The 14,224-nt window shown below is 46.7% G+C and overlaps 1 pseudogene; it reads right to left on the bottom strand.

Annotated features, from left to right (window-relative positions):
* Window positions 1–8,403: 8,403 nt before the first annotated feature.
* Window positions 8,404–14,224, bottom strand: part of LOC135533580 (galectin-4-like) — a 29,262-nt pseudogene continuing 23,441 nt past the window's right edge.

Consider the following 14,224-nt stretch of genomic DNA (forward strand, 5'->3'; position numbering starts at 1 on the left):
AGTACCCCTCAGACAGTAAAGACCAGTACCCCTCAGACAGTAAAGACCAGTACCCCTCAGACAGTAAAGACCAGTACCCCTCAGACAGACAGACCAGTACCCCTCAGACAGTAAAGACCAGTACCCCTCAGACAGTAAAGACCAGTACCCCTCAGACAGTAAAGACCAGTTCCCCTCAGACAGTAAAGACCAGTACCCTCAGACAGTAGAGACCAGTACCCCTCAGACAGTAAAGACCAGTACCCCTCAGACAGACAGACCAGTACCCTCAGACAGTAAAGACCAGTACCCCTCAGACAGTAAAGACCAGTTCCCCTCAGACAGTAAAGACCAGTACCCCTCAGACAGTAAAGACCAGTACCCCTCAGACAGTAAAGACCAGTACCCCTCAGACAGACAGACCAGTACCCCTCAGACAGTAAAGACCAGTACCCCTCAGACAGTAAAGACCAGTTCCTCTCAGACAGTAAAGACCAGTACCCCTCAGACAGACCAGACAGTAAAGACCAGTTCCCCTCAGACAGACCAGACAGTAAAGACCAGTTACCCTCAGACAGACAGACCAGTACCCCTCAGACAGACCAGACAGATAGACCAGTACCCCTCAGACAGTAAAGACCAGTACCCCTCAGACAGTAAAGACCAGTACCCCTCAGACAGACAGACCAGTACCCCTCAGACAGTAAAGACCAGTACCCCTCAGACAGTAAAGACCAGTTCCCCTCAGACAGTAAAGACCAGTACCCCTCAGACAGTAAAGACCAGTACCCCTCAGACAGACCAGACAGTAAAGACCAGTACCCCTCAGACAGACCAGACAGTAAAGACCAGTACCCCTCAGACAGTAAAGACCAGTACCCCTCAGACAGTAAAGACCAGTTCCCCTCAGACAGTAAAGACCAGTACCCCTCAGACAATAAAGACCAGTACCCCTCAGACAGACAGACCAGTACCCCTCAGACAGACCAGACAGTAAAGACCAGTACCCCTCAGACAGTAATGACCAGTACCCCTCAGACAGTAAAGACCAGTACCCCTCAGACAGTAAAGACCAGTTCCCCTCAGACAGACCAGACAGTAAAGACCAGTACCCCTCAGACAGACCAGTACCCCTCAGACAGACCAGACAGTAAAGACCAGTACCCCTCAGACAGTAAAGACCAGTTCCCCTCAGACAGTAAAGACCAGTACCCCTCAGACAGACCAGACAGTAAAGACCAGTACCCCTCAGACAGTAAAGACCAGTTCCCCTCAGACAGTAAAGACCAGTACCCCTCAGACAGTAAAGACCAGTTCCCCTCAGACAGACCAGACAGTAAAGACCAGTACCCCTCAGACAGTAAAGACCAGTACCCCTCAGACAGACAGACCAGTACCCCTCAGACAGTAAAGACCAGTACCCCTCAGACAGTAAAGACCAGTTCCCCTCAGACAGTAAAGACCAGTTCCCCTCAGACAGTAAAGACCAGAACCCCTCAGACAGACCAGACAGTTAAGACCAGTACCCCTCAGACAGACCAGACAGTAAAGACCAGTACCCCTCAGACAGACCAGACAGTAAAGACCAGAACCCCTTAGACAGACCAGACAGTAAAGACCAGTACCCCTCAGACAGACCAGACAGTAAAGACCAGTACCCCTCAGACAGTAAAGACCAGTACCCCTCAGACAGTAAAGACCAGTACCCCTCAGACAGTAAAGACCAGTACCCCTCAGACAGACCAGTACCCCTCAGACAGACCAGACAGTAAAGACCAGTACCCCTCAGACAGTAAAGACCAGTACCCCTCAGACAGACAGACCAGTACCCCTCAGACAGACCAGACAGTAAAGACCAGTTCCCCTCAGACAGTAAAGACCAGTACCCCTCAGACAGACAGACCAGTACCCCTCAGACAGACCAGACAGTAAAGACCAGTACCCCTCAGACAGTAAAGACCAGTTCCCCTCAGACAGTAAAGACCAGTACCCCTCAGACAGTAAAGACCAGTACCCTCAGACAGACAGACCAGTACCCTCAGACAGACCAGACAGTAAAGACCAGTACCCCTCAGACAGACAGACCAGTACCCCTCAGACAGACCAGACAGTAAAGACCAGTACCCCTCAGACAGTAAAGACCAGTACCCCTCAGACAGTAAAGACCAGTACCCCTCAGACAGTAAAGACCAGTACCCCTCAGACAGTAAAGACCAGTACCCCTCAGACAGACAGACCAGTACCCCTCAGACAGACCAGACAGTAAAGACCAGTACCCCTCAGACAGTAAAGACCAGTACCCCTCAGACAGACAGACCAGTACCCCTCAGACAGACCAGACAGTAAAGACCAGTACCCCTCAGACAGTAAAGACCAGTACCCCTCAGACAGTAAAGACCAGTACCCCTCAGACAGTAAAGACCAGTACCCCTCAGACAGTAAAGACCAGTACCCCTCAGACAGTAAAGACCAGTACCCCTCAGACAGACCAGTACCCCTCAGACAGACCAGACAGTAAAGACCAGTACCCCTCAGACAGACCAGACAGTAAAGACCAGTACCCCTCAGACAGACCAGACAGTAAAGACCAGTACCCCTCAGACAGACCAGACAGTAAAGACCAGTACCCCTCAGACAGACCAGACAGTAAAGACCAGTACCCCTCAGACAGACCACCATTAGGCAAGTCCTTGTCCACACAAACTGCATGCAGGACAATCATCAGTACCAGCTGAGACCCTGCCATATAGTGATCTACACAGTACAAGCTAAGACCCTGCCATATAGTGATCTACACAGTACCAGCTAAGACCCTGCCATATAGTGATCTACACAGTAGCAGCTAAGACCCTGCCATATAGTGATCTACACAGTACCAGCTAAGACCCTGCCATATAGTGATCTACACAGTACCAGCTAAGACCCTGCCATATAGTGATCTACACAGTACCAGCTAAGACCCTGCCATATAGTGATCTACACAGTAGCAGCTAAGACCCTGCCATATAGTGATCTACACAGTACCAGCTAAGACCCTGCCATATAGTGATCTACACAGTACCAGCTAAGACCCTGCCATATAGTGATCTACACAGTACAAGCTAAGACCCTGCCATATAGTGATCTACACAGTACCAGCTGAGACCCTGCCATATAGTGATCTACACAGTACAAGCTAAGACCCTGCCATATAGTGATCTACACAGTACAAGCTAAGACCCTGCCATATAGTGATCTACACAGTACCAGCTAAGACCCTGCCATATAGTGATCTACACAGTAGCAGCTGAGACCCTGCCATATAGTGATCTACACAGTAGCAGCTAAGACCCTGCCATATAGTGATCTACACAGTACCAGCTGAGACCCTGCCATATAGTGATCTACACAGTACCAGCTGAGACCCTGCCATATAGTGATCTACACAGTACCAGCTAAGACCCTGCCATATAGTGATCTACACAGTACCAGCTAAGACCCTGCCATATAGTGATCTACACAGTACCAGCTAAGACCCTGCCATATAGTGATCTACACAGTACCAGCTAAGACCCTGCCATATAGTGATCTACACAGTACAAGCTAAGACCCTGCCATATAGTGATCTACACAGTACCAGCTAAGACCCTGCCATATAGTGATCTACACAGTACCAGCTAAGACCCTGCCATATAGTGATCTACACAGTACCAGCTGAGACCCTGCCATATAGTGATCTACACAGTACCAGCTAAGACCCTGCCATATAGTGATCTACACAGTACCAGCTAAGACCCTGCCATATAGTGATCTACACAGTACCAGCTGAGACCCTGCCATATAGTGATCTACACAGTACCAGCTAAGACCCTGCCATATAGTGATCTACACAGTACCAGCTAAGACCCTGCCATATAGTGATCTACACAGTACCAGCTAAGACCCTGCCATATAGTGATCTACACAGTAGCAGCTGAGACCCTGCCATATAGTGATCTACACAGTACCAGCTAAGACCCTGCCATATAGTGATCGTCACAGTACCAGCTAAGACCCTGCCATATAGTGATCTACACAGTACCAGCTAAGACCCTGCCATATAGTGATCGTCACAGTACCAGCTAAGACCCTGCCATATAGTGATCTACACAGTACCAGCTAAGACCCTGCCATATAGTGATCGTCACAGTACCAGCTAAGACCCTGCCTGCCACAAAGCGTGTATAGTATACAGTGTCAACTCAGGAGCTAAAATACTGAACATGTCCAGCTAACTGAAGCAACCGTCCAGCAAGTATTGGAGCAGAGGACTAATCATAGAATGTATGGCACTAATACAATTAATGGCCCTGCTGGTGGGATAGAGCCCATTACAATGAATGGCCCTGCCAGTGGGATAGCTCCCATTACAATGAATGGCCCTGCTGGTGGGATAGAGCCCATTACAATGAATGGCCCTGCCGGTGGGATAGAGCCCATTACAATGAATGGCCCTGCCAGTGGGATAGAGCCCATTACAATGAATGGCCCTGCTGGTGGGATAGAGCCCATTACAATGAATGGCCCTGCCAGTGAGATAGAGCCCATTACAATGGATGGCCCTGCTGGTGGGATAGAGCCCATTACAATGAATGGCCCTGCTGGTGGGATAGAGCCCATTACAATGGATGGCCCTGCTGGTGGGATAGAGCCCATTACAATGAATGGCCCTGCTGGTGGGATAGAGCCCATTACAATGAATGGCCCTGCCAGTGGGATAGAGCCCATTACAATGAATGGATCTCAACACAGACTCTCCCCCAGTCTCACTCTGTCTCCCCCATTCTCAATCTGTCTCCCCCAGTCTTACTCTGTCTCCCCCAGTCTCACTCTGTCTCCCCCAGTCTCACCCAGTCTCACTCTGTCTCCCCCAGTCTCAATCTGTCTCCCCCAGTCTCACTCTGTATCCCCAGTCTCACTCTGTCTCCCCCATTCTCAATCTGTCTCCCCCAGTCTCACTCTGTCTCCCCCAGTCTCACTCTGTCTCCCCCAGTCTCACTCCGTCTCCCCCAGTCTCACTCTGTCTCCCCCAGTCTCACTCTGTCTCCCCCAGTCTCACTCTGTCTCCCCCAGTCTCCCCCAGTCTCACACTGTCTCCCCCAGTCTCACTCCGTCTCCCCCAGTCTCACACTGTCTCCCCAGTCTCACTCTGTCTCCCCCAGTCTCACTCCATCTCCCCCAGTCTCACTCCGTCTCCCCAGTCTCCCCCAGTCTCACTCCGTCTCCCCAGTCTCACTCCGTCTCCCCCAGTCTCACACTGTCTCCCCCAGTCTCACTCCGTCTCCCCAGTCTCACTCTGTCTCCCCCAGTCTCACTCTGTCTCCCCCAGTCTCACTCTGTCTCCCCCAGTCTCCCCCAGTCTCACACCGTCTCCCCCAGTCTCACTCCGTCTCCCCCAGTCTCACACTGTCTCCCCCAGTCTCACTCCGTCTCCCCCAGTCTCACTCTGTCTCCCCCAGTCTCACTCCGTCTCCCCCAGTCTCACTCCGTCTCCCCCAGTCTCACTCCGTCTCCCCCAGTCTCACACTGTCTCCCCCAGTCTCACTCCATCTCCCCCAGTCTCACTCCGTCTCCCCCAGTCTCACTCCGTCTCACCCAGTCTCACTCTGTCTCCCCCAGTCTCACTATGTCTCCCCCAGTCTCACTTTGTCTCCCCCAGTCTCACTTTGTCTCCCCCAGTCTCACTCTGTCTCCCAAGCTAACGGGCTAACGGTTAACTAGCTACTTCCAGACACAAATGAGACAATATCTCACTCTGACCATTTTACTCACACTAGCAGAGCTAGTTAGGCTGTTTTCATGTTATCTAGAGTGTCGGTGACTGTAACTGTGCTGCTGGCAACAATTGAATTACGTAGTTTTTTTGCCCGACGTTTACTGACACCGGACATATTCAACGGGTGTTGAGCGTTTGAATCCGTTATTCTGCGCTCTGACACACTCAGACGAGAGTACTTTGAAATCAGAGTAGATGTTGGTTTAACCCAAAGCTACCGGACGGTAACTATGGCTACCTGAGGGTTACTATGGCTACCTAAGGGTTACAATGGGTACCTGATAGTTACTATGGCTACCTAAGGGTTACAATGGGTACCTGATAGTTACTATGGCTACCTAATGGTTACAATGGCTACCTGATAGTTACTATGGCTACCTAAGGGTTAAAATGGCTACCTGATAGTTACTATGGCTACCTAAGGGTTACACTGGCTACCTGATAGTTACTATGGCTACCTAAGGGTTACAATGGGTACCTGATAGTTACTATGGCTACGTAAGGGTTACAATGGCTACCTGATAGTTACTATGGCTACCTAAGGGTAACAATGGCTACCTGATAGTTACTATGGCTACCTAAGGGTTACTATGGCTACCTGATAGTTACTATGGCTACCTAAGGGTAACAATGGCTACCTGATAGTTACTATGGCTACCTAAGGGTTACTATGGCTACCTGATAGGTACTATGGCTACGTAAGGGTTACTATGGCTACCTGATAGTTACTATGGCTACCTAAGGGTCACGCCACACTCAAACGTACATGTGGCTCAAAGCACAGTGTTGCTATTATATAATATTGTTTAAACGTGTGTATTCTTTTATTTTATTGTTATGTATAAGACCTTTGCACTAATATTAACGTGTTCTTGTATTTTTAGGCTTATTTTATATTTTTTGTGTTTGTTTGAATGACATTTCATGTGTTCTCGGGGCTCTATTCAATCCGCATTGCGGAAGTTCAGCTTTACAGTGTGATTTAAACAGTTTGTTCTTATCTGACTAGTTTAAATAAAGGTTACATTAAAAAAAAATATATATATATATATAAATGTAAAGGCAATGTTCCCGCTTAAGCGAAGACTTACCTCACAGTAAACGATGCATGTGTCGTTTACATTTCCATCACGGAATCTGTGACGCTTCTTCAGCTTCCCAGATTGAATAGAGCCCCCTTTTGTAGGTCTTTTACCTTGTCAATGCAACAGTCTGCATGGACCACAAAGCACCACGTCAGGCGGACATTTCATAGTAGGAGGAACGTTCTAGCATTTATCTACATGTTGTTCCGCGCCAGTAAAGACGTGATGTACATGATCCTGCTCTATCTTTGGTACTTTACATTCTAACTCAATGGAGACAGCCGGTACGGCAGTGTACAGGTAGACAGCTGGTACGGTAGTGTACAGGTAGACAGCTGGTACGGCAGTGTACAGGTAGACAGCCAGTACAGTAGTGTACAGGTAGACAGCCGGTGCGGTAGTGTACAGGTAGACAGCTGGTATGATGGTGTACAGGTAGACAGCTGGTACAGTAGTGTACAGGTAGACAGCTTGTACGGTAGTGTACAGGTAGACAGCTAGTACAGTAGTTTACAGGTAGTGCACAGGTAGACAGCTGGTAGACAGCTGGTACGGTAGTGTACAGGTAGACAGCTGGTACGGTAGTGTACAGGTAGACAGCTGGTAGACAGCTGATACGGTAGTATACAGGTAGACAGCTGGTACGGTAGTGTACAGGTAGACAGCTGGTACGGTAGTGTACAGGTAGACAGCTGGTAGACAGCTGTTACGGTGGTGTACAGGTAGACAGCTGGTAGACAGCTGGTACGGTAGTGTACAGGTAGACAGCTGGTACGGTAGTGTACAGGTAGACAGCTGGTAGACAGCTGGTACGGTGGTGTACAGGTAGACAGCAGGTACGGTGGTGTACAGGTAGACAGCTGGTACGGTAGTGTACAGGTAGACAGCCAGTACAGTAGTGTACAGGTAGACAGCTGGTACAGTGGTGTATTAGAATGAAGTCACGTGAATCATGTATTGATGAGGCTTTTCCTCTCCATATATTCTTTATATGTTGTTCAGTACACCATAACGCACATACATTAGGCTCAATTATGCTTTTGCCCCACAACAATGTTATAAATGAGTTCAACTTATTTTTCACAATGTGAATTTGTAAATACTTCATTTTTTTATTATTATTATTTTTTTTTTTTACAACTAACCAAAATTGTAATTGTAAAATATTAAGACAAAATAAAATTCTAATTTTGTAAGTACAGTATGTAGCAATTATATAGCGATATTCCCCCAATGCACCGATATGGAACATCCTCTATCCTGACTTACAGAGTCTTAACATATCATGCAGTCAGTAGAGGCAGTATTCTGTGATCTGATTGGTTTATAAATGATGCTCATTGGTTTCCATGTAGTTGACGGGGAGATGAAGAATATGTTACGGTGACAGTCACATGTTATTGTCACTTCTATGGTTTAAAAAAAAAAAAAAATTTTTTTTTATACTTATTTTGTATGAAATAAAATGTGTACAGTGTATTCCTTACATCGTTGTGTGGATCATGTCTATCTGTTGCAGTGCAGGAAATGAGGCGTTAAAAGACGTCTTTTAGTATGGATTTTATTCACATAGTTTAATTACTTTGATTTTCTGTCTTAGGATGTAATTAACATCTAATAGCGGAAGTAGTAAGAAGTACAATGTTGAATCATTGTGTGTGTGTGTGTGTGTGTGTGTGTGTGTGTGTGTGTGTGTGTGTGTGTGTGTGTGTGTGTGTGTGTGTGTGTGTGTGTGTGTGTGTGTGTGTGTGTGTGTGTGTGTGTATTATCTCAGAAGTGTACGTATGAGATCTGTACGTCTCCCTCCAGCTCCACCGTGTCTATCTGGTTGTAGTTCTGGAAGCGATGGAAGAAGTCACACATGTGCTGCCCGTTCACAAACACCTTGAACCGCTGGTTCCCACAACGGATAGACATCTGAGAGAGAGAGACACAGAGAGACAGAGAGAGAGAGAGAGAGAGAGAGAGAGAGAGAGACAGAGAGAGAGAGAGACAGAGAGAGAGAGACACAGAGACAGAGAGAGACAGAGACAGAGACAGAGAGAGACAGCCACAGAGACAGAGAGAGAGTGAGAGACACAGAGAGAGAGAGACAGACAGAGAGAGACAGAGAGAGAGACAGAGACAGACAGACAGACAGACAGACAGACAGACAGACAGACAGACAGACAGACAGACAGACAGACAGACAGACAGACAGATTAATAAGCATTAAAAACAGAGCACATCGAAGAGACTTGATGAGGAGTGAGATGACAAACAGAAAGGATACTAATCCAACTGTGAACTTATATTTTATGTACAGTACCAGTCAAAAGGTTGGATACATCTACTCATTCCAGGTTTTTTCTCTTTACTATATTGTAGAACAGTATTTAGTTTACCTTTATTTAACTAGACAAGTCAGCTGAGAACAAATTCTTATTTAAAATGACCGCGTAGGAACAGTGGGTTAACTACCTTGTTCAAGGGCAGAATGACAGATTTTTACCTTGTCAGCTCATGGGATTCGATGTAGCAACCTTTCGGTTACTGGACCAATGCTCTAACCACTAGGCTACCCTGCCGCCTCTACACTCTAACCACTAGGCTACCCTGCCGCCTCTACACTCTAACCACTAGGCTACCCTGCCGCCTCTACACTCTAACCACTAGGCTACCTGCCTCCTCTACACTCTAACCACTAGGCTACCTGCCACCCAGAATAATAGTGAAGACATCAAAACTATGAAATGACACAACTGGAATCATGTCGTAACTGAACAATTGTCAAACAAATCAAAATATATTTGAGATTTGAGATTCTTCAAAGTAGCCACCTTTTGTCTTGACGACAGCTTTGCACACTCTTGACATTCTCTCAACCAGCTTCACCTGGAATGCATTTCAATTAACAGGTGTGCCTTGTTAAAAGTTCATTTGTGGAATTCCTTTTTTGTAATGCGTTTGAGCCAATCAGTTGTGTTGTAACAAGGGATAGGTGGCATACAGTAGATAGCCCTATTTGGTAAAAGACCAAGTACATATTATGGCAAGAACAGCTCAAATAGGCAAAGAGAAACGACAGTCCATCATTACTTTAAGACATGAAGGTCAGTCAATCCAGGAAAATGTCTAGAACTCTGAAAAATTCTTCAAGTGCAGTCGCAAAAAACAATCAAGCGCTATGATGAAACTGTCTCTCATGAGGACCGGCACAGGAAATAAAGACCCAGAGGTCCCTGTCTCTCATGAGGACCGCCACAGGAAAGGAAGACCCAGAGGTCCCTGTCTCTCATGAGGACCGCCACAGGAAAGGAAGACCCAGAGGTACCTGTCTCTCATGAGGACCGCCACAGGAAGACCCATAGGTACCTGTCTCTCATGAGGACCGCCACAGGAAAGGAAGACCCAGAGGTACCTGTCTCTCATGAGGACCGCCACAGGAAGACCCAGAGGTACCTGTTTCTCATGAGGACCGCCACAGGAAAGGAAGACCCAGAGGTACCTGTCTCTCATGAGGACCGGCACAGGAAAGGAAGACCCAGAGGTACCTGTCTCTCATGAGGACCGCCACAGGAAAGGAAGACCCAGAGGTACCTGTCTCTCATGAGGACCGCCACAGGAAAGGAAGACCCAGAGGTACCTGTCTCTCATGAGGACCGCCACAGGAAAGGAAGACCCAGAGGTACCTGTCTCTCATGAGGACCGCCACAGGAAAGGAAGACCCAGAGGTACCTGTCTCTCATGAGGACCGGCACAGGAAAGGAAGACCCAGAGGTACCTCTACTGCATCGAGAGCATCCTGACCGGTTGCATCACCGCCTGGTCTGGTAACTGCTCAGCATCTGACCCGGAAGTCACAACAGAGGGTAGTGCGTATGACCCAGTACATCACTGGGGCCAAGCTTCCTGGCATTCAGGACCTCTATACCAGGCGGTGTTAGAGGAAGGCCCAAAGAATTGTCATAGACTCCAGCAACCCCAGTCATAGACTGTTCTCTCTGCTACCGCACGGCAAGTGGTACCGGAGTGCCAAGTCTAGGTCCAAAGGGCTCTTTAACAGCTTCGACCCCCAAGCCATAAGACTCCTGAACAGCTAATCAAATGGTCATCTGGACTATTTACATTGACCCCCTTTTGTTTTTACACTGCTGCTCCTCACGGTTTATTATCTATGTATAGTCACTTCACCCCTACCTACTGTACAAATTACCTTAACTAACCTGTACCCCCGCACATTGTACTGGTACACCCTGTATATAGCCTTCACATTGACTCTGTACCGCTACCCCCTGTATATAGCCTCCACATTGACTCTGTACCGGTACCCCCTGTATACAGCCTCCACATTGACTCTGTACCGGTACCCCCTGTATACAGCCTCCACATTGACTCTGTACCGGTACCCACTGTATATAGCCTCCACATTGACTCTGTACTGGTACCTCCTGTATATAGCCTCCACATTGACTCTGTACTGGTACCCCCTGTATATAGCCTCCACATTGACTCTGTACTGGTACACCCTGTATATAGCCTCCACATTGACTCTGTACTGGTACCTCCTGTATATAGCCTCCACATTGACTCTGTACCGGTACCCCCTGTATATAGCCTCCAAATTGACTCTGTACCGTAACACCCTGTATATAGCCTCGATGTCACAGGAAGGCCATAAAGATCATCAAGGACAACAACCACCCGAGCCACTGCCTGTTCACCCCGCTATCATCCAGAAGGCGAGGTCAGTACAGGTGCATCAAAGCTGGGACCGAGAGACTGAAAAACAGCTTCTATCTCAAGGTCATCAGACTGTTAAACAGCCACCACTAACATTGAGTGGCTGCTGCCAACACACTGACTCAACTCCAGCCACTTTAACAATGTAACAATTTATGAAAAAAATGTATCACTAGCCACGTTAAACAATACTACTTAATATAATGTTTACATACCCTACATTACTCATCTCATATGTATATACTGTACTCGATACCATCTACTGCATCTTGCCTATGCCATTCTGTACCATCACTCATTCATATATCTTTATGTACATATTCTTCATCCCTTTACACTTGTGTCTATAAGGTAGTTTTTGTGAAATTGTTAGGATAGATTACTCGTTGGTTATTACTGCATTGTCGGAACTAGAAGCACAAGCATTTCGCTACACTCGCATAAACATCTGCTAACCATGTGTATGTGACAAATGAAATTTGATTTGATTTGTGATTGATTAGATTTATTTTTTTTACTTTAGTTTATTTAGTAAATATTTTCTTAACTCTATTTCTTGAACTGCATTGTTGACTAAGGGCTTGTAAATAAGCATTTCAAGGTAAGGTCTACCTGTTGTTTTCGGCGCATGTGACAAATACAATTTGATTTGATTTGTTCATTAGAGTTTCCAGCCTCGGAAATTGCAGCCCAAATAAATGCATCACAGAGTTCAAGTAACAGACACATCTCAACATCAACTGTTCAGAGGAGACTGTGTGAATCAGGCCTTCATGGTCAAATTGTTGCAAAGAAACCACTTCTAAAGGACACCAATAATAAGAAGAGACTTGCTTGGGCCAAGAAACATGAGCAATGGACATTAGACTGGTGGAAATCTGTCCTTTTGCCTGATGAGTCCAAATTTGACATTTTTGATTCCAACCTCCGTGTCTTTGTGAGATGCAGTGTAGGTGAAAGGGTGATCTCCACATGTGTGGTTCCCACCGTGAAGCATGGAGGAGGAGGTGTTATGGTGTGGGGGGGCTTTGCTGGTGACACTGTCTGTGATGTATTTAGAAATCAAGGCACACTTAACCAGCATTGCTACCACAGCATTCTGCAGTGATACGCCATCCCATCTTGTTTGCGCTTAGTCATTTGTTTTTCAACAGGACAATGACCCAACACACCTCCAGGCTGTGTAAGGGCTATTTGACCAAAAGGAGAGTGATGGAGTGCTGCATCAGATGACCTGGCCTCCACAATCACCCAACCTCAACCCAACTGAGATGGTTTCGGATGAGTTGGACCGCAGAGTGATGGAAAAGCAGCCAACAAGTGCTCAGCATATGTGGGAACTCCTTCAAGACTGTTGGAAAAGCATTCCAGGTGAAGCTGGTTGAGAGAATGCCAAGAATGTGCAAAGCTGTCATCAAGGCAAAGGGGTGGCTACTTTGAAGAATCTAAAATCTAAAATATATTTTGATTTGTTTAACACTTTGTTTGGTTAATACATGATTCCGTATGTGTTGTTTCATAGTTTTGATGTCTTCACTATTATTCTACAATGTAGAACATAGTAAAATAAAGAAAAACCCTTGAATGAGTGGGTGTGTCCAAACTTTTGACTGGTACTGTATGTCCATAGATATGGGCTACACCCCAAATGCCACCCTACTCCCTTTTCACCAGAGCCTCATAGGCCCAAGTCAAAAGTAGTTCACAATATAGGGAATATGGTTCTATATGGCTCTGGTCTAAAGTAGTGCACTATGTAGGGAATAGGGTTCTATAGAGCTCTGGTCTAAAGTAGTGCACTATGTAGGGAATAGGGTTCTATAGGGCTCTGGTCTAAAGTAGTGCACTATATAGGGAATATGGTTCTATATGGCTCTGGTCTAAAGTAGTGCACTATGTAGGGAATAGGGTTCTATAGGGCTCTGGTCTAAAGTAGTTCACTATATAGGGAATATGGTTCTATATGGCTCTGGTCTAAAGTAGTGCACTATGTAGGGAATAGGGTTCTATAGGGCTCTGGTCTAAAGTAGTTCATTATGTAGGGAATAGGGTTCTATATGGCTCTGGTCTAAAGTAGTTCTCTATGTAGGGAATAGGGTTCTATAGGGCTCTGGTCTAAAGTAGTTCATTATGTAGGGAATAGGGTTCTATATGGCTCTGGTCTAAAGTAGTGCACTATGTAGGGAATAGGGTAATATTCTTGACACAGACCTGTTCCTTGTTTACTCACATCAAAGTACTGTCCCTCCAGGAAGGGGTTGATGGTGATCTCTCTCTCCTCCGTCTCCCAGCTCCCACCAATAAAACTGTTTCTCACCAGCTCTCTCCTGCACACGAGGGTTTAGGTGGAACGCTATGTCCCCTGAGCTGCCCACTTTGAAGTTAATCGAGAACCTGCAACACAAAGAACCCCACCACAGAGTTATTCATGTTGAACCTGCAACACACAGAACCCCAACCACAGAGTTAGTCATGTTGAACCTGCAACACACAGAACCCCAACCACAGAGTTATTCATGTTGAACCTGCAACACACAGAACCCCAACCACAGAGTTATTCATGTTGAACCTGCAACACACAGAACCCCAACCACAGAGTTAGTCATGTTGAACCTGCAACACACAGAACCCCAACCACATAGTT

Source organism: Oncorhynchus masou, unplaced genomic scaffold (genome assembly GCF_036934945.1).
Source record: "Oncorhynchus masou masou isolate Uvic2021 unplaced genomic scaffold, UVic_Omas_1.1 unplaced_scaffold_2471, whole genome shotgun sequence".
NCBI lineage: Eukaryota > Metazoa > Chordata > Actinopteri > Salmoniformes > Salmonidae > Oncorhynchus > Oncorhynchus masou.